At 40.3% G+C, this 23,961-nt stretch overlaps 1 protein-coding gene across 2 annotated transcripts in view; it reads left to right on the forward strand.

The window, feature by feature from the left end:
* dgkb (diacylglycerol kinase, beta) overlaps positions 1 to 23,961 on the forward strand; it is an 828,029-nt gene that overhangs the window by 145,301 nt on the left and 658,767 nt on the right. The gene's annotated exons all lie outside the window — the stretch shown is intronic.

The following is a 23,961-nucleotide window of genomic DNA, read 5'->3' on the forward strand; positions in this document are numbered from 1 at the left end:
AGGCTCCAATAGCTTGTGTAACACAATTGAGACAAAAAGAACGAGCAGAAGATGTAGAGTAAGTGAAATAATTAAAGGGCTATCTGGATGATGTCACTCAAGGAATCATTGCTGGCGACATCTTGATCGGAACAGTGAAATAGATATTGAAAAAAAATCACATTAGGATATTGCTTCTCAGTAATAGCCTTGTAATTTAGCTCTAGCTATTTTTGGCAATCTACAATAATTGTCTTTTAGCTTGATTTACCTGTCTGATTTGCTGTCCCTACCTTCACAAGTTTTCCAGAGCCCACTGCAGTGAAGCATCCCCACAGCATGATGCAGCCACCACCATGCTTTACGGTAGGGGTGATGTGTTTTTGCTATGTGCTGTCTGATGGCACATAAGCTCAATTTTAGTTTCATCAGATCATAGAACCTTCTTCCAGCTGACTTCGGAGTGTCCTACATGCCTTCTGGCAAGCTGTAGCCGAGATTTCATGTGAGTTTTTTTCAATAGTGGCTTTCTCTTTGCCACTCTTCCATAAAGCTGTGACTGGTGAAGCACCTGGGCAACAGTTGTTGGATACGCAGTCTCTCCTATCTCGGCTATTGAAGCTTGTAACTCCTCCAGAGTTGCCATAGCTCTCTTGATGGCCCCTTTCACTAGTCCCCTTCTTGCACGGTCACTCAGTTTTTGAGGACAGCCTGCTCTAGGCAGATTCACAGCTGTGCCTTATTCTTTCCATTTCTTGATGATTGACTTAACTGTAGTCCAACAGATATTCAGTGACTTGAAAATTTTCTTGTTCCCATCTCCTGACTTGTGTTTTTCAATAATACCAATAAAACTTTTGGATACCAAAAGTTTCTTCAGATATATAAAGTGTAAAAGAGAGGCAAGAGTTGATACTGGATCACTGGAAAATGATGCTGGAGAGGTAGTAATGGGGGACAATGAAATGGTGGAAAAACTGAATATGTGTTTTGCATCAGTCTTCACAGTGAAAGACACTAGCAGTATGGTGGAAGTTCCAAGTGTCAGCGGACATGAAGTGTATGAAGTTACCATAACTAGAGAGAAGGTTCTTGGGAAACTGGAAGGTCTGGATGTAGGTACAATACGTGGACCAGATGGTGTACACTCCAGGGTCCTGAAAGACGTGGCTGAAGAGATTGTGGAGGAATTAATAATGATCTTTCAAGAATCACTAGATTCTGGAATGATTAGGTTTGGACCCCTTATCTGAGAAAGGATATGCTGAAACTGGAGAGGGTTCAAAGGAGATTCATAAAAATGATTCCATGATTAAATGGATAGTGGTATGAAGAGCATCTGATGGATCTGGGCCTTTATTCACTTGAATTCAGAAGAATGAGGGGTGACCTCATTGAAACCTATCAAATGGTGAATGGCCTTGATAGAGTAGATGTGGAGAGGACTCCTCCTGTGGTCAGAGAGTCAAGACCAGAAGACACAGCCTCAGAATAAGGGGCATCCTTTCAGAATAGAGATGATGAGGAATTTCTGCTGAAACAGTGGAATTCTTTGCCACAGACTGCCAGGTCTTTATGTATATTTAAGGAAGAGGTTGATAGATTCTTGATTGTTCAGGGCATGAAGGGATACGGGGAGAAGGCAGGAGATTGGGGCTGAGAGGAAAATTGTATCAGCCATGTTGATATAGTGGAGCAGACTCGATGGGCCAAATGGCCTTATTCTGCTCCTATATCTTATGGTCTTCTGGTGTTCTAACCTTTTTGCGAAGTTGCTTGAAGTGTTCTTTTGTCTTCATGGTGTAGTTTTTGCCAGTATACTGACTCATGAGTAGTTGGTCCTTCCAGATATAGATGTATTTTTACCACAATCAATTGAAACACCTTGACTGCACATAGGATCCAAAAGCAGAACTCCATTTAACTAATTATGTGACTTCTAAAACCAATTGGCTGCACCAGTGATAATTTGATGTGTCATATTAAAGGGGGTGAATACTTATGCAATCAACTATTTTGTATTTTATATTTGTAATTAATTTAGATCACATTGTAGAGATCTGATTTCAGTTTGATATGAAAAAGTCTTTTTTGGTTGATTAGTGTCAATAAAAGCCAAATTAAATCCACTGTGATTCAATGTTGTAAGACAATAAAACATGAAAACTTCCAAGGGGTGGGGATATTTTTTGTAGGCACTATATTATCCATATAAAAGTATATTTTATCCATTATTTATTTAATTAAAATAAATTGCAGTTCAAAAAATTGCTTTGAGAGAAATTAAGGCAATTTCTTTTTTATGATTAAGTAGCAAATGCTTCACCTTATTTGCTCTTTTTACCATTATGGCTACAATGTGCCCGCTTTACAATGTCATTGTCAAAGTTGATCAAGGCTTCCTCAACAGCAAGTCCCAATTCAATGACTTTTTTTCCAAGAAGGATGAAGACAACATTGGAACTCCACCTGCAAATCTGCCCAAGATGCATTCAGATGTCTCTTGAAAATATATAAATATTTTTCATCTTTGCTGGATCCAGATGCTGGAACTCCTTACTCAACAGTACTGTTCAAATATTTGTACTAGACAATAATGATCAAGAAAAGTTCAAGGCAACATTTTTGAGGGAAAATTAGGAATGGGCAAAGGATGCAGGTATGGCAAAATATGTAAATTAACAAGGTACACGTGAAGGAGGAAAAAGTATTTAAGTGATAGCAATTTTAATGAGATGAGCAGTGGTTGCTGGCTTGGGCTTTCAAGTGAGAATATTAATTGAATAACCAGAACAGGCAAAGTGAATGCAGATGGATTAGTGACGGGCAAGGCATCAGAATTTATCTTCTCTCCTCATAGTTCTGGGTTTGTCTTCTGATAAAATTTCTCACATGGTTTGAATGTATTTTCTCTTTTCCCCAACTAATCCCTTCATGGATCTCAGGATGCTCCCAGTTTTACACCTTCTCAAAAGCAGTTCTTTGATTTTGTTTCCATGTATGTTACAATTCTAATTTGACAAGTACATACAATTCAGCCTCAGAAATAGCTCTTTATTCTGCAGTTATTTCCCATTGTAAACAACCAGAATTCACAAAAGAATTCATGTTAATTAAATGAATTTTATAAATGTTCTCTCATACCGCAGGCATAAACATTGTTTTGTTTTCGATGTGCACCTTAAAATGCCACCAAGCCCAGAGCTTTACCTTGTTCTTCACTCTCTGACTGAGCAGCCTGTTCTGTTTATAGCTAACACCCAAAAGATCCTCAGAGAATTTTAGTTACGCAATACCTCATCTGCACTTCACTGCAGATTAAATCAATGACTTCTGAATATGAACATGACTTAAGGGCACTTTTGCATGCTGCCGCATACTAATTTACAGGAATCAGTTCTGCACAATGCAGTTACTTATAATAGTGATGAAAATGGAGATGAGGAGGAAAGTCAAAATACCTGAATGCTGTAACAATTAGTTATTCACAGTACTTAATAATTATCCATGTCACAAAGGAAAAAGCTCTTTTAAATTATTACGTTGTTGGCTCAGCAATTTGAATCTGCATTGAAAGCTGAAAGAAATCTTCACGGAAATATATTCCCTTATTAATGTAATTTGAAAACCAGTAAATAAAGACTATTGCAATTATTTCAAATAGGACATTTAAAATAGCTTAAAACTCATCTCTGAAGACCCATCTCCAAACATTTTTCCTGCCACAATTACACAATGCTTCGAGATGGAAAATGATGGCTTTACAAATAGAGACTTTAATATCATAGAAAACAAGATGAGATACTTTTAAGATGAGATTCATTCACAGCCGTACTTTAAATGCAACACTGTCAGGAATCTATTTTAGATCACTGTCAGTCCTTTTCTGGTTCCATGTTCTCTTAAAGTATAAAGTCATGTTTTTACCTTTACTCTGTTGACATTTCGTGTTATCTATTTCTAAAGAATGTTACTGTTTTAAACTTTTTGACAAATTAACCAAATAAGTCCACACTTTCATTTAGTCATTCAGATAACAATTAGCTAACATCATAGAAAAGTAGTGATAAAACCTCAAAAGATGTAAAAAAAAATCACTTTCCATTTGTCTTCACAGTTGTAGTTCGTGATTATTTAAATAAACTTTTGTCTAGTTTGAATCTATGGATATCAAATTTAGTTTTCACATAGCCATCTTTAGTAGACAGTTCCAGAAGTTAACTAGCTTTCTAGGAAATGGTTTATGTTCTTTCTAAATGATCTTCTTTTCAATTTTTTGGTGTCCTTATTGTGCAAGCCTTTCTTTATATTTTAAAAAAAACACTGACTTTTGCATGAGCATAATCTAATTACTTAAATATATTTCAATTTCAATTTCTCAACAAATAAGAGAGTCACGTCCATATGGTTGTAGTATGTGTTTCATTTTGAAGCTTCTCAGTATATTTCCTAATTCTTTTCTGTGTCCAGCTGGGCTGTAGTGTTTTACAACTGCATGTGGTAATCCAGCTGTGAGAGATCAATGCTTAATGGAGGAGTAGGCTGAGGTCCAGTAATCTGTGTCCTGCTTTCTATTCAAGAGATCAGAATTAGACTCTTAGAGAACTGTCAGAGTGGATAAAATATGAGTTCAGAGGATTGAGTATGAGGCACCAGTAGACCGGTGTAGGTGAGACCAGTGAAGGGACAGGATGTATGATTCTACATGAGCATTATAAATTTAAGACAATGGAATGAAATGAATTAATTCATAATATTGCTTTTAACTTGAACTGAGTGAGATGTAGGAAAGCAAAGTAACCTTAAAGATAATTTGAAGGTTTGATACAGTTTTTTTTAAACAACTTGGGCAGAAGGCAATTTGTTGAAGTCAAATTTCATGGAAGTTCTGCTGGGAATATGACACCTTTTGCCTAGATGCATTCAATTAAATAAAATGGTTATCCTCATTCCTTGACACCTTGATGTTGTGAATGCTATGTGTATATATAGTCCCTTGCTACCTCCAAAAGCATTTCAGATTCAGCTTGAAAACTAAATGCAGGAAGAAGGATCATGCAACAGAAGAACTATATTGAATTATTCTTTTAATGGGAATCACAGATTAGCTATAAAATGGTTTGTGCCATAACATGCAGAGATATCAAGAATTGTATATAAAATCAAAGTGTTTGACAGTGACACATAACACCTGCATGTTGGCTGCTATTAAACAATCAGTTCAAGCTCATTTGTTTCCTTTGTCATGGCAGAGGATAAGTCAAATTAATCATTGGGCTGAGATGTGTATGAGGTTGTTATGTTAACTGTTAATCTCTTAAATTTTTACAACACCATGCAAATCATTATGATTGTTTTTTTATTGATATTCACATAACTGAAGCAGATTTGCATCCTTACTCTCATACAGTCACAATTTAAAAGTATAATACAAAAAGCCAATCTCTGTAATTTATAATGCACTATTACTTAACTCCGTATTGTTCATCACTGATGGAATAAGGTGTCCTCAAGCTACTTAGCATAAAACTAACATTTACCTTTCTTATTAGATGATGATTAATGATGTCTTTCTCTGTTCCTCCTGGCAATAACACCTGCCATGAGTTACGAAAATGACTGAAGGAAGGGGAGTGTATGAGAATTGCAACAATGGCTGAGAAGTACTGAAACATTGGCAAAGATTAGAAACATAGAAACATAGAGAGTAGGTGCAGGAGCAGGCCATTCGGCCCTTCGAGCCTGCACTGCCATTCAGTATGATCATGGCTGATCATCCAACTCAGAACCCTGTACCTGCCTTCCTTCCATACCCCCGATCCCTTTAGCCACAAGGGCCATATCTAACTCCCTCTTAAATATAGCCAATGAACTGGCCTCAACTGTTTCCTGTGGCAGAGAATTCCACAGATTCACCACTCTCTGTGTGAAGAAGCTTTTCCTCATCTCAGTCCTAAAAGGCTTCCCCTTTATCCTCAAACTGTGACCCCTCGTTCTGGACTTCCCCAACATCAGGAACAATCTTCCTGCATCTAGCCTGTCCAATCCCTTTAGGATTTTATATGTTTCAATAAGATCCCCCCTCAATCTTCTAAATTCCAGAGTGTATAAGCCTAGTCGATCCAGTCTTTCATCATATGAAAGTCCTGCCATCCCAGGAATCAATCTGGTGAACCTTCTTTGTACTCCCTCTATGGCAAGAATGTCTTTCCTCAGATTAGGGGACCAAAACTGCACACAATACTCCAGGTGTGGTCTCACCAAGGCCTTGTACAACTGCAGTAGTACCTCCCTGCTCCTGTACTCAAATCTTCTTGCTATGAATGCAAGCATACCATTAGGTTGCTGAGCCAGAGAGTTAGACAGAGGATAAACCAGTCCTCTGGCCCATGCTGACTATTACATTACCTTTCTGTACCAATCCCACATCATCTCACTTGGCGATTCAAGAGTTGGTCTCAATGCTTACAAAGTGTTGTGAGATATTTCTGTCTTTACCACCCCTCAAAGAGAGTGTTCCAGATTCTAATCACTGGATAAGAAAGAACTCTTGCTTAACTTCCTTCGAAATCTCATACTCCTTACATTTGCCTTCTAATTTTAGATTCTGCCATGGGAAAACTTAGATTATTCACAATTTGGAATATCTTTATCAGGCAACTCCTGTCCCCCCTTCCACTCCACACTTTTCCTCCTGAGTCTTTAGCAGAGTTTTCTTTCTCCCACTACCTACGGTTGCTGCTCGACCGACTGAGTCCCGCCAGCTGAGTGTTTGTTGCTTAACAACCTGGTGAATCTACTCCAATGCAATTACTTACTGTGGCAATCATGACTATTCGTGGTACTGTGGCTATAATCATGTTGAGGATCACCAGGAGATCACATCCTTGCAGGCCCTGGATGAAAGCAGCAGTTGGGTGCCATAGGAGATGATTCTTGGCAACTGAAAAGATTGATGGTTGGGTTCATGGTAAATGGCAGAGTGGGTAGTGGGTATTGGAAGTCGATTGAGTAGGCAGAGACCAGTAAAAAGAGAAGCTCAAGAGGAAGTTCATAGGAGGGAGGGAGTCAAAGCGAGCTCAGAGGGACTCTGAATGTATTCTTGATTCTTATAACCTACAAATTATTTAAGACCAGTTAGCTTAACGATTGTTGTCAGGAAGTCGCTGGTCTATAATTATAGACAGAGCAGCTGAATGCTTTGAAAGCTTTCAGCTGATCGGAAAGGAAGTCAGCAGGAATTTAAATATAGTCCATGTCTGATGGAATTTTAGAAAAATTTGCTAATTTTAATCCATGCTATTTATAAGTACATCCAAAAGATATCCAATAAAATACGAGGCATAAGGGGGTGTATACCTACGGCTAGTACCTCGGCAATGCGCTTATCAGGGCTACTCGTGCCCTGCAGATCCCTGCCTGCTACTCAGCTTTCATGTGCAGCTCCAAGAAGCTGTTCGCATTGATAGCAAACACACCCCAGGAAACAGTTTTGATAGGCCAGCTAAATCCAATGAGTTTAGAGCCCTCGCTGAGGTAGGGATTTGCTTATCCCAGCATGCAAAGGCCGTTTTGGAAGGGGGTGGGGTATGAAATCTGTAGAATGATTCAGCAACAAAAGGGCAGTCCAGCAGTGCACAATGGCATGTGTAGGGCTCGTCTGAACAGGAATAAGGGTTTAACTTTTGAAGCAATCATTGGAGCTGTGAGCGCATCATGCAAGTATAGCAACTCTACAGGGCTACAGGTTATTGGCAGTTCAGTTTTGGTTTAGTTTGGTCGCTACATCCCTCTTTAAACTCATTTCAGCAAACGATTCATCAGCCCTTTTGAAGGAAAGCACTGCCTACCCTTGTAAGGAAAAGGACCGGAAGCTGGAGGCACAGGAGACTCCAGATGCTGGAATCTGGAGCAAAAAAACTCTGCTGTAGGACATCATCAAGTTGAGCAGCATCTGTGGAAGAAAGGAGTTGCTGATGTTTGAGGTAGAAACATTGACAATTCGTTTCCTCCCACAGATGCTGCTTCAACTTAAAACATCAGCAATTCATTGCTTTCTCACGTTTTGAGTTGATTTGAGTTTATTAGGGTTAGGATGTAGGTCAAGGTTAACTAGACCTAGGTCATTGTGTCCTGATGCAGGCTTTCGACCCAAGATAACTTGATATGGGATGAATTTTGCAGCTCTCAGTGATATGCAATTCATTGATGAAGGATTAATCTGCGACCCTGTGGGAGGGAGGCTGCCCCTTTATCTGGAATTGTGAACTTCAAAATGGGAACTGTATATATGGAGTTAGATCCACCATCTGTTCTGTGGCCTTCACACTGCTTCCCAATCCTCCTGCTAGTATCTTGAAGCTTCATTTCCCCCTTGCCCAGTCAGAATATCACTCTGACCAACAGGATTCTCTGAAAGCTTTCACAGCCTTGTGAAGTTTGTTCCTGCAAGCCACAAGTTGACAGTGCTTGACAATTTCAACATCCAGAGTCGGAAGTTGGTCTTCTTGCTGTACTGTTAAAAGCAGCTGGCCCCAGGAATTTGGGGGCTTTCCATGACATTCTCACCAGCAGTTGAGAGGAGGAGACGGCACCACAGGATATTTGAGGTGTTACAGTTTTTTAGATTAGATTAGATTATGAGGACACTCAGTCCTCGTTTATTGTCATTTAGAAATGCATGCATTAAAAAATGATACAATGTTCCTCTAGAATGATATCACAAGAAACAAGACAAACCAAGACTAAAACTGACAAAACCGCATAATTATAACATATAGTTACAACAGTGCAAAGCAATACTGTAATTTGATAAAGAGCAGACCATGGGCACGGTAAAAAAAAGTCTCAAAGTCCCAATAGTCCCATCATCTCAAGCAGACGGTAGAAGGGAGAAACTCTCCCTACCATGAACCTCCAAGCACCGCAAACCTGCCCATGCCGCACCATTGGAAGCACCTGACCGCAGTGGACTCTGAGTCTGTCCGAAAACTTCGAGCCTCCGACCAGCCCTCTGACACCGAGCACCGAACACCATCCTCTGCTGAGCGCTTCGATCTCGCCCCAGTTGTCTCCCTCTTCAAAACTAAAGGCTACAAAGCAGACTGTAGCAACTATGAAGATACCTTCCATTAATCCATTGCTGAGAAGACTCTTGTAAGGCTATCCTCAATGAGCAGATTAGTTCTGTCTCAGTAAAAGACCACTAGAGGCCCGGTGTGGATTAAGTTTAAGCTGCAAGACTGTTAACACAGTCTACTTGGAGAGGCAGGTCCAGGGGAAATGTGCTGAGCAGCACAGGGCCTCAATCACAATGGTACTCCTGTCAGAGAACTGGAGTCTCATTCCCAGCACAGAATAGGCTGGTGTGCTTTGATCAAAAGGGCTTGTATCAAATCTGAAGAGAGCCAATGGGATAAAGTTCCCAGAGCCAGAGAGCATAGGAAGACCTCAGCATCTGCACTATCAATAGTGTCTCTCCCATGACCAGTGTTCCCGAATCTGCATTTCTCGGTCTTGTCTCGCCAGTGACTTTGGGCACACCAGGAAAATCTGCCCAGAAGATACCATTGAGCTGAACGGTCAACTGTGATAGAAGAAGTGATTTAACTGAGGTGACTGAAAGCTATGAAAGACGTTGGGAAATTGGTTGAATGATTCGAGAGTATGGGTATAATGGACAGGCGTTCACCAAGGAGTATGAGCAAAGTGTAATTACTGTTGAACTGTCAACATGCAAGTTAGGGTTGCAATTGTTTTCTGTATTTTAATGAATTATACGGAAGCACCATGGCTTGGCAACTGCTCTGCCCATGACCGCAAGAATCTCCCTGGAGCTGTGGATGCCTCTCAGCACATCATGGAAACCAATCTCTCCCTTCCACAGGCTCTATCCCTACTTCTCGTTGCCACTGGAAAGCAGCAAGCAATAATCAAAGACCCCAACCACACTTTAATATTTATAACATCAGAAACAAATAGAAAGAAAAACACGGTAGCCGGGGATAAGGCTACTTATTTTCTTCCTTTTAGTGAAACACTCGCATATGATGTGGTGGTGTAATAATGTATGTCATTCACATAGTTTGTTCATATAATCCGTAATGAACTATGTAAACAAAGAACACACACACACACGTAATATATAATACAACTACTATATCAACATCCACAGCACAGTAAATTTTAATTGTCCTATTGAGACCTAAAGATTTAATAGTTGTGCAGGACTTCTTACTTTTGTGGAATAACATGAAGATTGATGTGTTATCTTCAGAGGACATGAGACACAGTCTTCACATGAGTGGTCCAGATATGTCCTTAATCTTGACAAGTACACACTTTTGATCACTGCTGTAGTCCCTCACCAGGACTGCTTGTCCTAGAGTGAAACATCAAACCTCCTTATTTGAAGAGCCCTCAATTTGTCTCAGCTGTTTGTCCTGCATACTCGTTCTGGGATTGGGTTTGAGGAGATCCAGGCGTGAAGACAAGGGACAACCCAGGAACAGCATAGCTGGTGAGTTGTTGACTGTGGAGTGTGCTGCATTGTGATATGCAAAGAGGAAATCAGGCAGCTTCTGATTCAATGTTCGTGCAGTGTGTTCTGCTGACATTGCTTGCAATGTGTTCTTTAGTGTCTGGACAAACCTTTCTGCGAAGCCATTTGTAGCAGGGTGGTAGAGTGCAGATGTAATATGTCTTATTCCATTAATTTTTAGGAATAGCAAACTATTTTGCAACAAACTGGTCCATCATTACTGACTTAAGTGTTCTGGAGCACCATTTCTTGAGAAGAGGCTTCTCAACACATCAACCGAGTGTGAGGCTGCAGTGGAGCCTATTGGGAACACTTCTGGCCACTTAGTAGCTGCATCCACTACTATCAAGAAATTTGGGTACATGAGTGGTCTGGCAAAATCCATATGAGTCCTCTGCCAGGGCAATGATGGTCATTCCCAGGGATAGAGAGGTGTTTGGCAACTTCAGGATCTGTTGGCATCCTGAACAGTGTATGGCAAGGTCCTCAATCTGCTGATCTATCCCAGGCCACCAGATAGAACTTCAAGCCAACACTTTCATTTTGACCATACCTCAATGAATGGCATGTAGTGTCTCCAACTCTTTAGCCCTCAGCTTGGATGGTACAACTGTCAGCCCTCAAATAAGGCAACACCCATCAAGGACAAGTTCATTCCAGTGCTGGTAAAAATGGGGTATTGGAAATTCTGCTACGCATTCCAGCTATTTTGGGTGGCCATGTTGTCCGGAGACAGTGCAGGGTGTTTTCTAGTTTTCCATTTGTGTCATCTCTGCCATAATAGGGAGACTTTGAATTTGCATTAAGGAGAATACGTCACGAGGAGTGTTGTCATTTGTAACTTTCTCGGATATTTCTTTCTCCAAGGGTAAACAAGCCAATCCATCAGCATTTCCATGAATAGTTGTCCTCTAGAATTTGATCCTGTAATTGTGTCCGCTAAGAAATGGAGCCCATCTCTGCATTCGTGCTGCTAGTAGAACACCCTTCTGTAGATTGAAAATGGACACTAGTGGTTGATGATCAGTAATAAGGGTAAGCTCTCGCCCATACAGGTACTGGTTGAAATGTTTTATACCACACACAAGACTCAATGCCTTTCTGTCAATCTGTGCATATTTTTTCCTGCAGCAGTAAGGAAAGAATGGTGTATTCATTTACATCAATCATAACATATGTCATGACTTCACATATACTGTAAGGTGAGGCATCACAGGCAAGCTTTACTTGACAATGTGGATCATAATGTGTGAGTACAGTGTTAGAGTTTACCATTTCCTTTGCCTATTGGAAAGCCACCTTCCATTGTTTTGTCCATTTCTTTCCTACCTGTAGTAATAAGTCCAAGGGGTGGAACACAATAGCCAGGTTTGGCAGGAACCTGTTATAGTAATTGACAAATCCTAAAAAATGGTCCTCATCTGTGACATCTTGCAGCTCCTGGTCTGTAGCTTTCTGGCAAGGTGCAGGTGCAGATGCTACTTCAAGAATAAGCTTATTATAGTGATAAAGCCCTTTGTGAGAGTTTATGGTGAGAAACACTTTGGTCTCTGAAAGAGTTTCTTCAGCATTCATGCGATCTTGCTCACTGGCTACTTTATCACAGATAGTATAAGGTTCCAAGTGGGCTTTGTAAAACTTGGGTGTGGCATTTTCACTTAACACTATTTTATCCTTGATATGTTTGGGTTTTCTAATGCCTTCCTTGAGCACTGATGTGGCATCATCCAATACCTTCCTTAATTTGCTTTCAGTTGACTCTATTGCAGGGAATGTGGCATGCAAATGGTGGCTGGATCGCCAATAAAGTTGTAGTTGTCTCAGCTCATCAGGGCCCTACAATGCTGACCTACCTGTTTTTAATACATACAAGCTTTTAGGCTTTTGTATCTTCTGCCCAGTGGGAGAGGGGTGAATGCCCAGGGTAAGTGGGATCTTTGTTTTTGTTGGCGCATTATGATGGTGTCACCTATAAATTTGTAGGTGGAGTTAGATCAGAAGCTGGCCATGCGGTTGGGTGTATACAGGGAGTAGAGTAGAGTGCTAAGGACACAGCTGTTTGAGGACAATTGCTGCCTTTCCGTACTGAATGCAGTTGGTTGGTCAGAAAGTCAAAGATCCAATTGCAAAGGGAGTTGTTGTGTCCCAGGTCAGTCAAAGAGTTTCAGGAAGAACTTGCTTAGAGCATCCAGATGCTCCAGAGATGAGCGTAGGGCAGGGAGATGCTGTTCGCTGTGAATCTGCTTTGGCAGTAGGTGAATTGCATTGGATTGAGTTTGTCTGGGAAGCTGAAGTTCATGTGTGCCACGATAGCAGATGAACAACAAATCTGGTGGTCAGGAAGGGAGAAAGCACAAGCTTAAGGTTGGTGATAGAAGCATCCGGAAGCCAGATTTCATAATAAATCCTCAGCTATGTGGCAATCACCATACAGTGGCTTTTTTTCCTGCTATATCTTATTGTTACTCCCACAAAATTGCACTTAGTATAATACAGACAAAGCATGAATATTGTTGACTAAAATGCAACAAGCATGCAGTTTTTACAGTGAAACACTGAGATCCCATTCAGAGTTCAAGTAGAATATTGGATAAATAATTAGGTGCAAGAAAGGAATAAAACAGAATATTAGTAGGAGGTAAAAGTACCAAGAGACTAAATGCCATGCTTTTCTACTGTGACATTGCATGAATTTAGTAAAAGTGATGAGCAGGCTGTACATACTTGAGTTAGCTACTTTTCAGCAAGCTCATCCAGCCTCTTTGATCTCTTACTTGCTTTGGCACAGATCTGTTAACCATGCCCAATAGCTGGATAATAGTTATCAAAAAGTCCCTGCAGTCCTTCTAATTGGATGTGTAGTGCCAGAAATGGCTGTCATAAGTGTTATTGATTTTGTATCTAACTAAGACAATTATGATTCACAGTTTCCTCCTTTCACTGCTGCCCAATAACAATTAGGTTAAACCTGAATTTTCCACAGATGCTGACAAGTTGAGATTGAGCAGGAAAAACATTACCTTCTTTCCAGTGCTGTCAAATAATTAATCCTCCTCGGTTGTAGGGTTTGTAATATTGATATGTGGGATTATTTCTGGTACTCTTGTGGTTAAATTAAATATGTTATCTATTAAACTTTGGCTTGAGAATACATGTATACAGTAGAACTTCATTCATCCACAAAAACAATAAAATCCAAACCCACGCATTGTAAATTCTGGTAGTGTCACGGTCCAGATCGGGGTCCCTTTAAATTTACCTTGTTTATGTTACGATCCGGTCCGTTGATTCCCTGTTTTCCCATGTCCCTCAGCTTTAGTGATTAGAGGCAATTAACGCTCGGCTGAACTGGTAGTTTATAGTCTCTGGCTTTCAGCTGTTCGGCACGGGAGCGTCTGCAAAGTCATCTAAGGTACGGTGTGTGATGTCATCTGGCCGGAGCAAGCCTAGTCTCTGCTGAAGCGAGTGCTGGCAATTCGCCCTTCCTCACTGAAGCAACCCTGTCCAGTTACCTCGCTGAAGCGAGCCTGGAAAGTTTCCTCATCAAGGTGGGTCCGTCAGTTAACCCGCCGGAGAGAACCAGGAGCCGCTGTCTACTGTTCCTGGGTCGAGTCGAGAGCTCGCCACTACCCAGAGGCTCCAAGTCAAGTCCTGGCCCTGGCGGCATCCGAGTACCAAGTCAAGTCCTGGCCCTGGCGGCATTCAAGTACCTAGTCAAGTCCTGGCCCTGGCAGTCTGTGATTCCTGTCCTACCCCCCTGTCTGAATCCCTTCTCTGCCCCTCTTGCCTCTAGCCCTTGTCTGTAGCCCTCGCCTTCACCTCGGTCTAGTTCTATGGTTGGAGCTAGATAGGAACTTTGTTCTTCTTTGGTGTTTGTCTTGTCTTGTCCTTGCCTCCATGGGGTAAGTCAGGTCGTTTTGCCGTTGCTCCACGGGGGGTCATGTCTTGTCTTGTCCTCGCCTCCGTGGGGCAAGTCAGGCCGTCTTGCCGTTGCCCCACGGAGGGTTATGAGTCCCGGCCCTATGTCCTGTACCCCAGGAGGGGTCCCGGCTCTCTGTTCTGTGTGTGAGTCCCGGCCCTATGTCCTGTACCCTAGGAGGGGTCCCGACACTGTGTTCTGTGTATGTGTCGATGGTTCCATGTACCTGCTCTCCCAAGACCAAGGTTCTGTTTTCCATGTTCCGCCTCTCCATAGCCCATGTCATGTCCATGCCTGGTTCTGGGGTCCGAGCCCGAGGCAAGTCCCAGATACTGGGTCCTTGCCCAGTCTCTGGCTCAGAGTCCATACCCTAGCCTCTTCATGTCTCCTCTAGTTCTGTGAGCCGATTCCGAGTCCAAGCCCAAACCCTTGGTCCCAGCCTAGTCGTAGTCCTTGTCCTGTTTGCTATTCCTCCTTCTGCTTTGCTCTCCTGGTATCAAACAATAAACTAAATCTAATTACCCTCACAAGATGTGTCTTGCATTTGGGTCCACCCTTGCTCCTAATGCTCCCGTCCTTGTGACAGGTAGCTCCAATTTTCAGTTGGCTTATGAGTCAGAATCTCAACTTTTGCACACGTTTAGGAGGGTAATCATAAATTTGAATGATGGGATTGCAAAAATTTGAGACTGCACCACAGCTCTATATATAAAGTTCTTTATATTGAAACAGAGCATTCTGAGCTTCAGGTTATCATTTGACTTTTAATATGTGTATCAGATGGTTTGATTCTATCTGGATTACATTATTGATCTTCAGTTATGACTTTTAAAATAATATCAAGAATAATTGTCAAATTTTTAACCATTTCTGTTGAATGCCAACTATTTTATGGGGAAACCATATGACAGGATAGGTGAAATCTACCTCATTGGGAAAACTAAATCAGTATTTATAAAACCCATGTTATGGGAATTCATTTTCTAAGGAAAATTATTTAATGCTTTAAAAGATGTGTAAACTAAGGTCAATGCAAGGTTTGGAAGTACAGTACATAAATATTGTTACATTTTGGCTTCAGGTGAGCTGTTTTAGCATTATAAGTTTTCTCAGTGACCCAGAGTTTGTTGAAATAGGCATCTTCTGATGCACAGTAACTCATTTCACTAAATTCATTTGTTCAACCTGCTTGGAAAGAATTGGGACTGAATGTTCAAGTTGATAACAGGTTCCATAATTAAATGTAAGCCTGAAATGAAAACAGAAAATACTGGAAATACACCTTTTGGGCAAAATCTGTGGAATGTGAAAGAGAGAAAGAACCTAAACTTGTTTTAAGATGCAAAAAAAAGGGGAGAGTCAAAGAGAAATGAAAGATATGGAAGTTGTCCTGTCCAAGACTGAAAGAAGCTGCAGAAGATCGTGAACACAGCCCAGCACATCACACAAACCAATCTTCTGTCTTTGGACTCACTTCACACCGCACGCTGTAGGAGCAGTGCTGCCAGGATAATCAAGGACACGACCCACCCAGCCAACACACTTTTCGTCCCTCTTCCCTCTGGGAGAAGGCTCAGGAGCTTGAAGACTCGTACGGCCAGATTTGGGAACAGCTTCTTTCCAACTGTGATAAGACTGCTGAATGGATCCTGACCCGGATCTGGGCCGTACCTTCCAAATATCCGGACCTGCCTCGTGTTTTCTTTTGCACTACCTTACTTTCCCTTTTCTATTTTCTATTTATGATCTATAATTTAAATTTTTAATATTTACTATCGATTTGTACTCCAGGGAACGCGAAGCGCAGAATCAAATATCGCTGTGATGATTGTACGCCCTAGTATCAATTGTTTGGCGACAGTAAAGTAAAGTATAAAGTGTAAAGTATAAAGATTAAGTTGAAGACCTAGAGAGATGGAATGGCCCAAGTGATGGTGACACAAATTAATTTGTTGAGAAGGTAAAGAAAGAATTTTAGAAAAGATTTAGAGTGAGTTGAGGTCCGATTAAAAGAAATGTAATTGGGTTAGCAGGAAAAATATAAAGAAACAAAAGAAGTAATAATTGGAAATAAAGTTTTTAGATATGTATTTTAGGACACACAGTAGTTACCTTCATGAGTAAAGCTCCACTGATTTATTTGTGCCCTCTCATGGCCAGAGAAAACTAACTGCAGCAAAATAAAAAAAAAATCACATTATTACAAGGATCCACACATTGTTCAATATGTCCCTAGCTGCAGCAAGGGTTACTAATTGGAACAAGACAAGTGTAGAAAATTTAAAATAAAGGAGGCTGCAGTTGCTAGAACCTTGAACAAAAAAAAACTACTCGGAGACCAATTACAAACAAGAGAAAATCTGCAGTTGCTGGAAATCCAAGGAACACACACAGAATGCTGGAGGAACTTAGCAGGCTAGACAGCATCTTTGGAAAAAAGTAAATAGTTAACATCTTGACCCGAAACGTTGACTGATTCTCTTTTCTGTAGAGGCTGTCTGGCCTGCTGAGTTCCGCTGGCATTTTGTGGATGAAACCACTGGAAGAATTGAGTGGACTAAACAGTGTCAGTGGAGGCAAAAGATTTGTATTAATATGTTGGGTTGAGGCACTTAAGAGGACTCAGAGGAAAGATTTCCAATATAAAGCAGTGTACTGGGGGTGGGGGAGGGTGTTGTTAGTGATGGTAGCTATGATGGGTGATAGGTAGAACTGGATGGGGAAGGGAGAGTGAAGGGAGAACTGAACAAAGAGAAAAAAATTAGGTGGACAAGTGAATGTATTTGGGATGAGAACATTGGGGGCGTGGATTAGCTGAAATTGGAAAATTCAATATATTCATATCATTGGATTGTAAGCCACCTAAGTGGATCATGAGATAATTGTTCTTAAAATTTGAACCTGGTCTCCTCAAGTAGCAAGGACAGACAGGCCAGTATGGGAGAGGGAAGAAGAGATAAAATGACATACAAGCAAGAGCTCAAGATGGCCATTGCAGAGAGAGAGTAGCTGGCCCACATTGCAAGCAACAAATGCTGTAGACCAAGTTGGAAGAGATGCAGGTGAACCTCTTTCAAAGGGCCTGTACTGTGTTGTAGTATTCTAGTGTCTGGAGTCGAGTGACTTTCTGACGTGGAAAGTGGGCTTAGGTCATTGGATAGTGGTAAGGGAGGGGGGAAAGAGACAGGTGTTATTACCACCTTCAATTGCATAGAAAGTTTGAAGACCTCTGGGTGGTGAGGGCTGAACAGACAAGGGAGTCACCAATAGAGTGGTCCCTATACAAGTATAGGAAAGTAGCACTGATGATGTCATTGATATTAGCAGCAAAAAAGTTGGAACGGTGTTCCAGAAAAGCTTTGGAACAAGGAATTCTACGTAGCTAGTAATAAAAGCATAGCTAGGGCCCATGAACACTTCCTTGATCTTCAGCAAATGTAAGTTCAGCAAACTGTTGAGTTTGCTGGTAAAAAGCTATGTGTGACAACTGCATCTCTTTCTCTCTACAAGTTACTTGCACTTTAATAATGCTATGGGTGTTTAATTCTATTACTTACATTTAAATTCTAGACTGATGGAAGCTGATTATAGGAGAAATGCAAAATTATTGCCTTTTACACAAAAGATGGAAGTATTTTTTTAATGGGTTAAATGCTTTCTCAGCCTGAGAAAGCTATGGTATTTGGCTTTAAGACTAAAGTAATGATGATTAATAGCTCTTTCTGCTGCTATATCCTTCATCAATGAAGCAAAACCAGACGGTACCTCCCTAGATACCAAAGCAGCTATTGTTTGGAAAAAAAAGCTTGAAATATATCCACATTCTTTGTTAATGTTCTAATTAATATACTAACAAAAGGATGTTATGAAACCTGTTCTAATGCCAACTTAAAATCTATGCAATTGACACAGCGTTGTGATATGATATTCTTTTCTAGCAACATCAGAAAGCATTGTTTTGATATTTATATTTTAGCACATTGTAAATCTTGACTTTCTTTATTAGGTACTTAAAATATTATAAAAGTGCATTCAATAACTTACGCCTAATAAGAACTTTAAAGCTTTTTGCCAGTGAGCATTCGAAATGGAATTGTGAGCAGAAATTTCAATTTTCTACACAAAGCTCCCTCCAGGAATGTTTCAAATGTGTACTTTCTGCTACTATTTGGTGCACTTGAATCAGTAGAACACTGTAAAATTGATCTGCATGGATATCTTTTCAACAGGATTGTAAACATTGATATCCTTAAGACCAAAATGTTTTGGAGCAGAATTAGGCCATTCGGCCCATTGAGTCTGTTCATCATTCAATTATGGACTTGTTTTTTCTTTCAATTCCATTCTCCCATCTTACCCATCAAGAACCTATCAATCTCTGCCTTAATTACACCGAATGACTTGGCCCCTAGAGGCCTCCATGACAATGATTTCGACAGATTTACCAGCCTCTGGCTGAAGAAATTCCTTCACATCTCAGTTCTAAAGGGATTATTCTCAGATGCTTGATTCATCATCTAATGGAAAAGTTAACAGATTTCATGACACATGCCAGTGATAATAAACCTGATTCTGATACTCATTCTGAATCTGATATTCTCTTCGCTTCCTCTCTGTCCCGGCCTTTCAGTGTTCAGTAAGTTTCAATGAGATCCTAAACAGCCCCCCGCTTCCTTCTGAATGCTGTTGAGTACAAACTTAGAGCCATCAACTGTTCTAGTTGAGCATTAAAGAATGTGGCTGTGATTGGATGTTAAATTGCAATGAATATCTAATAAAAAAGTAGTCAGGGTACCTTAGTATTATTTATTACTGATAGCTTGACTGTTGCAAGAATTGTGCCATTCCAACAATATTAATTATTTAATTGCTCATACTCTTGGATTTCATGCTGCTGTGATAATAACTGCTGATGTTTTTTTTTGATAACAGAATCAGAATCAGGTTTACTATCACCGGCATGTGATGTGAAATTTGTTAACTTAGCAGCAGCAGTTCAATGCAATACATAATCTAGCAGAGAGAAAAAATAATAAATAATATAATAATAGTAAAAAAATAAACAAGTAAATCAATTATTTATATTTAATAGATAAAAAATGTGCAAAAACTGAAATACTGTATATTTAAAAAAAGTGAGGTAGTGTCTAAAGATTCAATGTTCATTTAGGAATCGGATGGCAGAGGGGAAGAAGCTGTTGCTGAATTGCTGAGTGTGTGCCTTCAGGCTCCTGTACCTCCACCTGATGGAAACAGTGAGAAAAGGGCATGGCCTGGGTGCTGGAGGCCCTTAATAATGGACGCTGCCTTTCTGAGACACCACTCCCTGAAGATGTCCTGGGTACTTTGTAGGCTAGTGCCCAAGATGGAGCTGGCAAGATTTATAACCTCTGCAGCTTCTTTCGGTCCGGTGCAGTAGCTCCCCCATAACAGACAGTGATGCAGACTGTCAGAATGCTCTCCATGGTACAACTATAGAAGATTTTAAGTGTATTTGTTGACATACCAAATCTCTTCAAACTCATAATAAAGTATAGCTGCTGTCTTGCCTTCTTTATAACTAGATCAATATATTGGGATCAGGATAGATCCTCAGAGATCTTGACAGCCAAGAACTTGAAGCTGCTCACTCACTCTACTTCTGATCCCACTATGAGGATTGGTATGTGTTCCTTCATCTTACCCTTCCTGAAGTTCACAATCAGCTCTGTCTTCTTCTGATGTTGAGTGCAAGGTTGTTGGTGTGGCACCACTCCACTAGTTGGCATATCTCACTCCTGTACACCCTTTCATCACAACCTGAGATTCTACCAACAATGGTTGTATCGTTAGCAAATTTATAGATGGTATTTGAGCTATGCCTAGCCACACAGACCTGTGTAAATAGACAGTAGAGCAGAGGGCTAAGCACACACCCCTGAGGTGCACCAGTGTTGATCGTCAGCAAGGAGGCTATGTTATCACCAATCTGCACAGATTGTGGTCTTCCGGTTAGGAAGTCGAGGATCCAATTGCAGAAGGAGGTAGAGAGGCTCAGGATTGTGGGAATTATGGTATTAAATGCTGAGCCATAGTCAATGAACAGCATCCTGACATAGGTGTTTGTGTTGTCTAGGTGGTCTCAAGCTGTGTGAAGAGCCATTGAGATTGTGTCTGCCATTGACCTATTGTGGCGACAGGCAAATTGCAATGGGTCCAGGTCCTTGCTGAGGCAGGAGTTCAGTCTAGTCATGACCAACCTCTCAAAGCATTTCATCACTGTGGATGTGAGTGCTACCGGGTGATTGTCATTAAGGCAGCCCACATTATTCTCCTTAGGCACTGGTATAATTGTTGCCTTTTTGAAGCAAGTGGGAAATTCTGCCTGTAGCAGTGAGAGGTTGCAAATGTCCTTGAATACTCCCACTATCTGGTTGGCACAGGTTTTCAGAGCCTTACCAGGTACTCCATTGGGACCTTCCACCTTTCGAGGGTTCACCCTCTTTAAAGTCAGCCTAACATTGGCCTCTGAGACAGAGATCACACACTAACTTGGAAAGAAGAATTTTGTTTTTAAAAGCAATAAGTTTAATTAAGCATTTTTATTTTCAGGAAGCAGCTTTGTACTACTGAAGTGAATAAAGCACAGACATCTAGAAATGCTGCTACTCTTTTCTATGCTGTTCATGGTTCAGAAACCCTTTATTCCATTTAGTTTATTTCCATGGATCTTCCATTGATGTTACTGTGGGAATTGGGAGAACCCCCATTTCAGTCTACCAATTGTTTGTCCCACATGTAATTCTCCAACTAATATTTATTTTTTTATCGAAAACAAAAATGATTGGAAGTTGTTTAACATATGCAACTTAGAAGCATGTAACTTTGCACTCCCAAATGAGTTACAAATATCCGGAGTTATTGAAAGAAGCAAGTTGGTGTTTATCATTTCTATATAAGAGGAGAAACACCAGAAGGCCTGTTATCAGTGACAAATGAACCTCTTATCTTGAATTGGAGATATTTCTGTCACTTTTTTCGAAAGTAGTTGCTTGTTCATTGCCCCATCTAGTGTTCAGAAGAATAAATGCAAATAACAGAAAATGCAGCATCTTAGGTGAATGAGGTATAATACAATACTGTACAAAAGTCTGTCTAGGGTGCCTTAGGCCTTTGCACAATAATGTATTAGCCAACTAGGAGCAGAGAGTGAGATTGTAAATCTGGTAGGAGCAAAGGATATTAGGAATGGTGAGGGTAGAGCGGGTGGGGTATGGGACAGCTGGCAGGGGGTGGCACAGGTGCAAACACAGCCAGCCCTGAAACAACAGGCAAGGTAATTTATTCCAAAATACTGATTTATTGATCTTTACAGAATGTTTGTCTGGTGCTTCTGTCCTCCTCCCCTTTCCCTTCCCCTTTTCCCAACCACGATTCCACCCTCCCTGTCTCCTTCCCACTCTCAGTCCACAATAGAGACCCATATCAGAAGCAGGTTTATCATCACTCACATATGTCATGAAATTTGTACTTTTTTTGTGGGGGCAGTACTCTGCAATATATAACATTACCACAGTACTCTGCAAAAGTCTTAGACACCCTAGCTATATTTAGAGGATATGCTGAAGACTTTTGCACAGTTCTGTATAAGAGATGCAAATTGTAATATGTATTATGTGTATTATGCCCATCCTGTCTGCTCCCAGTTAATAAGTTCATAGCGATCTACATACATTCTGCTTTCCTCTGTTACTTGTTATTTGATTCTCTAGAAGACAGTTTGGATTCTCAGTCTGTTGTCATTTGAGCTGCAGTGCTGATAATAATTGTACATATTTCCTTGACGCTGCTCTTCTCATGCACGACTGCATGTATACTCGAAAAACATAGGAGTAGGTCAGGCAGAGGAAAGCATGCTTGTTTGCGCATTATTTACTGCCATACATCATTTGTTATATCCACGGGAATCCCCATTACAGTAGACGTTAAAGGGGTCAGCTTGGCAGAAACAGTCGAACACACTTCTGTTCTTGAGGTAAAGCCATCTGAATTTTCTGGGAGGTCACTAATAGCCCTGTTACTCACTTTGGATGTCTAACTCTTCCACCCCGTTCTCTGGATAGTCATCTGAATAGTGATGATGTTTCTTTTCCAGGTTTCAGCAATTCCAGTTATGCATCTCTACTTTCAGGAAGATCAGCTGAAATGCTGTCTTATGCAGCTTTATCACAGGGTAGTGCATGGGGCTGACGAATTTTTTCTCAGTTAACATTATGGTTTGATGAATCCAAACTTTTTTTAGTGTAAAATTTAGTCATATAAGCATTGACTGAAAACTATTATTGTATTTAGTTTATGAGTGATATAATTTCATCAGTCAAATTGATTTTTTGGGAAAAAAACAATCATTGGCCTCTGATGAAGAAGAAAATAAAATGTTAAAAGGTGTTTACAATTGGTATGTTTGGCTCAGGGCACAAATAATTGTAAATTAATGGGAAGATTTATATCTACACTTAGTATCAACTATTACTGTGAATTTAAACCAGCTTAGACTTGAGGAAAACGTGTTTTCCCAACAGTGGTGATGGTTGAAATGCTGTGCAAACATCTAATTGAAGTTCTTGTCTTGTATAGATATTGCCCTCAATGTTCACTGTTGTGTAAATGTTCATAGAAATTCATACGTACTGTAGTTCTGATGAATACAAAACCTGAGAATGTGTATCCACATCAGTCTGCATCTGTAGAGAGATGCTAAATTAGCTCTTTGTATCTATGGTCTTTTAACTTCGAAGTATACTGTACGTGTTGAAATAAAATTTTTTTTTATTCCCAGTGAGAATGTAAATGATTTTAGTAATCCAATAAGCCCAATCTACTTATAACTGGAGCTGTCTTCTTTGCCATAATTTCTAATATATTACACTATTAAGGTAAATTTTGAATGATGTGAGACTGGAAATATTTCTTTGGAAACTTTCAGAACGGAAATTCTACTCACTTTATTGATGCCCTTTCTATGTAGTCTTAACAGAAATGGTACATTGCCTCTTTTGGGAGAAAACAATGCCATTTACCATTTGTCATAGGCCACTTGTATTCTGGGAATTCCTTTGCAAATATTTTGTTCAGGTGGACATCCAAAACAAGAGAACCTATGAGTTTCCTCGGAACTTCTTCCTTAACACACCAGAAAACATCCAGACCACCATTCATTCAGCCCTGTGTACTCTACGTCCAGACACTGCAATTAATCACATCTGTTAACAAATCCCCATATCCCTATATCATTTGCTATTACTCTTTCCAAATGGTACTTTTGGCATGCTTTGTGTGGTCGACAAATCTGGATGCCGATGCGGATGATAAAATATATTGTTTAGTTTCAAAGAAGAGAACCAAGTTCAAAATGTATTTGCTTGACCATGAGGAGAACTTCTTTAAAATAGAGCTGTAAATATATCTATCATATCATAACAGCAGGTATCAAAGGAATATTTGTTGGCCCACTTTCTTACATTTTGAATCTTACTATGTGTAT

This window comes from Mobula hypostoma, chromosome 3 (assembly GCF_963921235.1).
Source record: "Mobula hypostoma chromosome 3, sMobHyp1.1, whole genome shotgun sequence".
Classification (NCBI taxonomy): Eukaryota; Metazoa; Chordata; class Chondrichthyes; order Myliobatiformes; family Myliobatidae; genus Mobula; species Mobula hypostoma.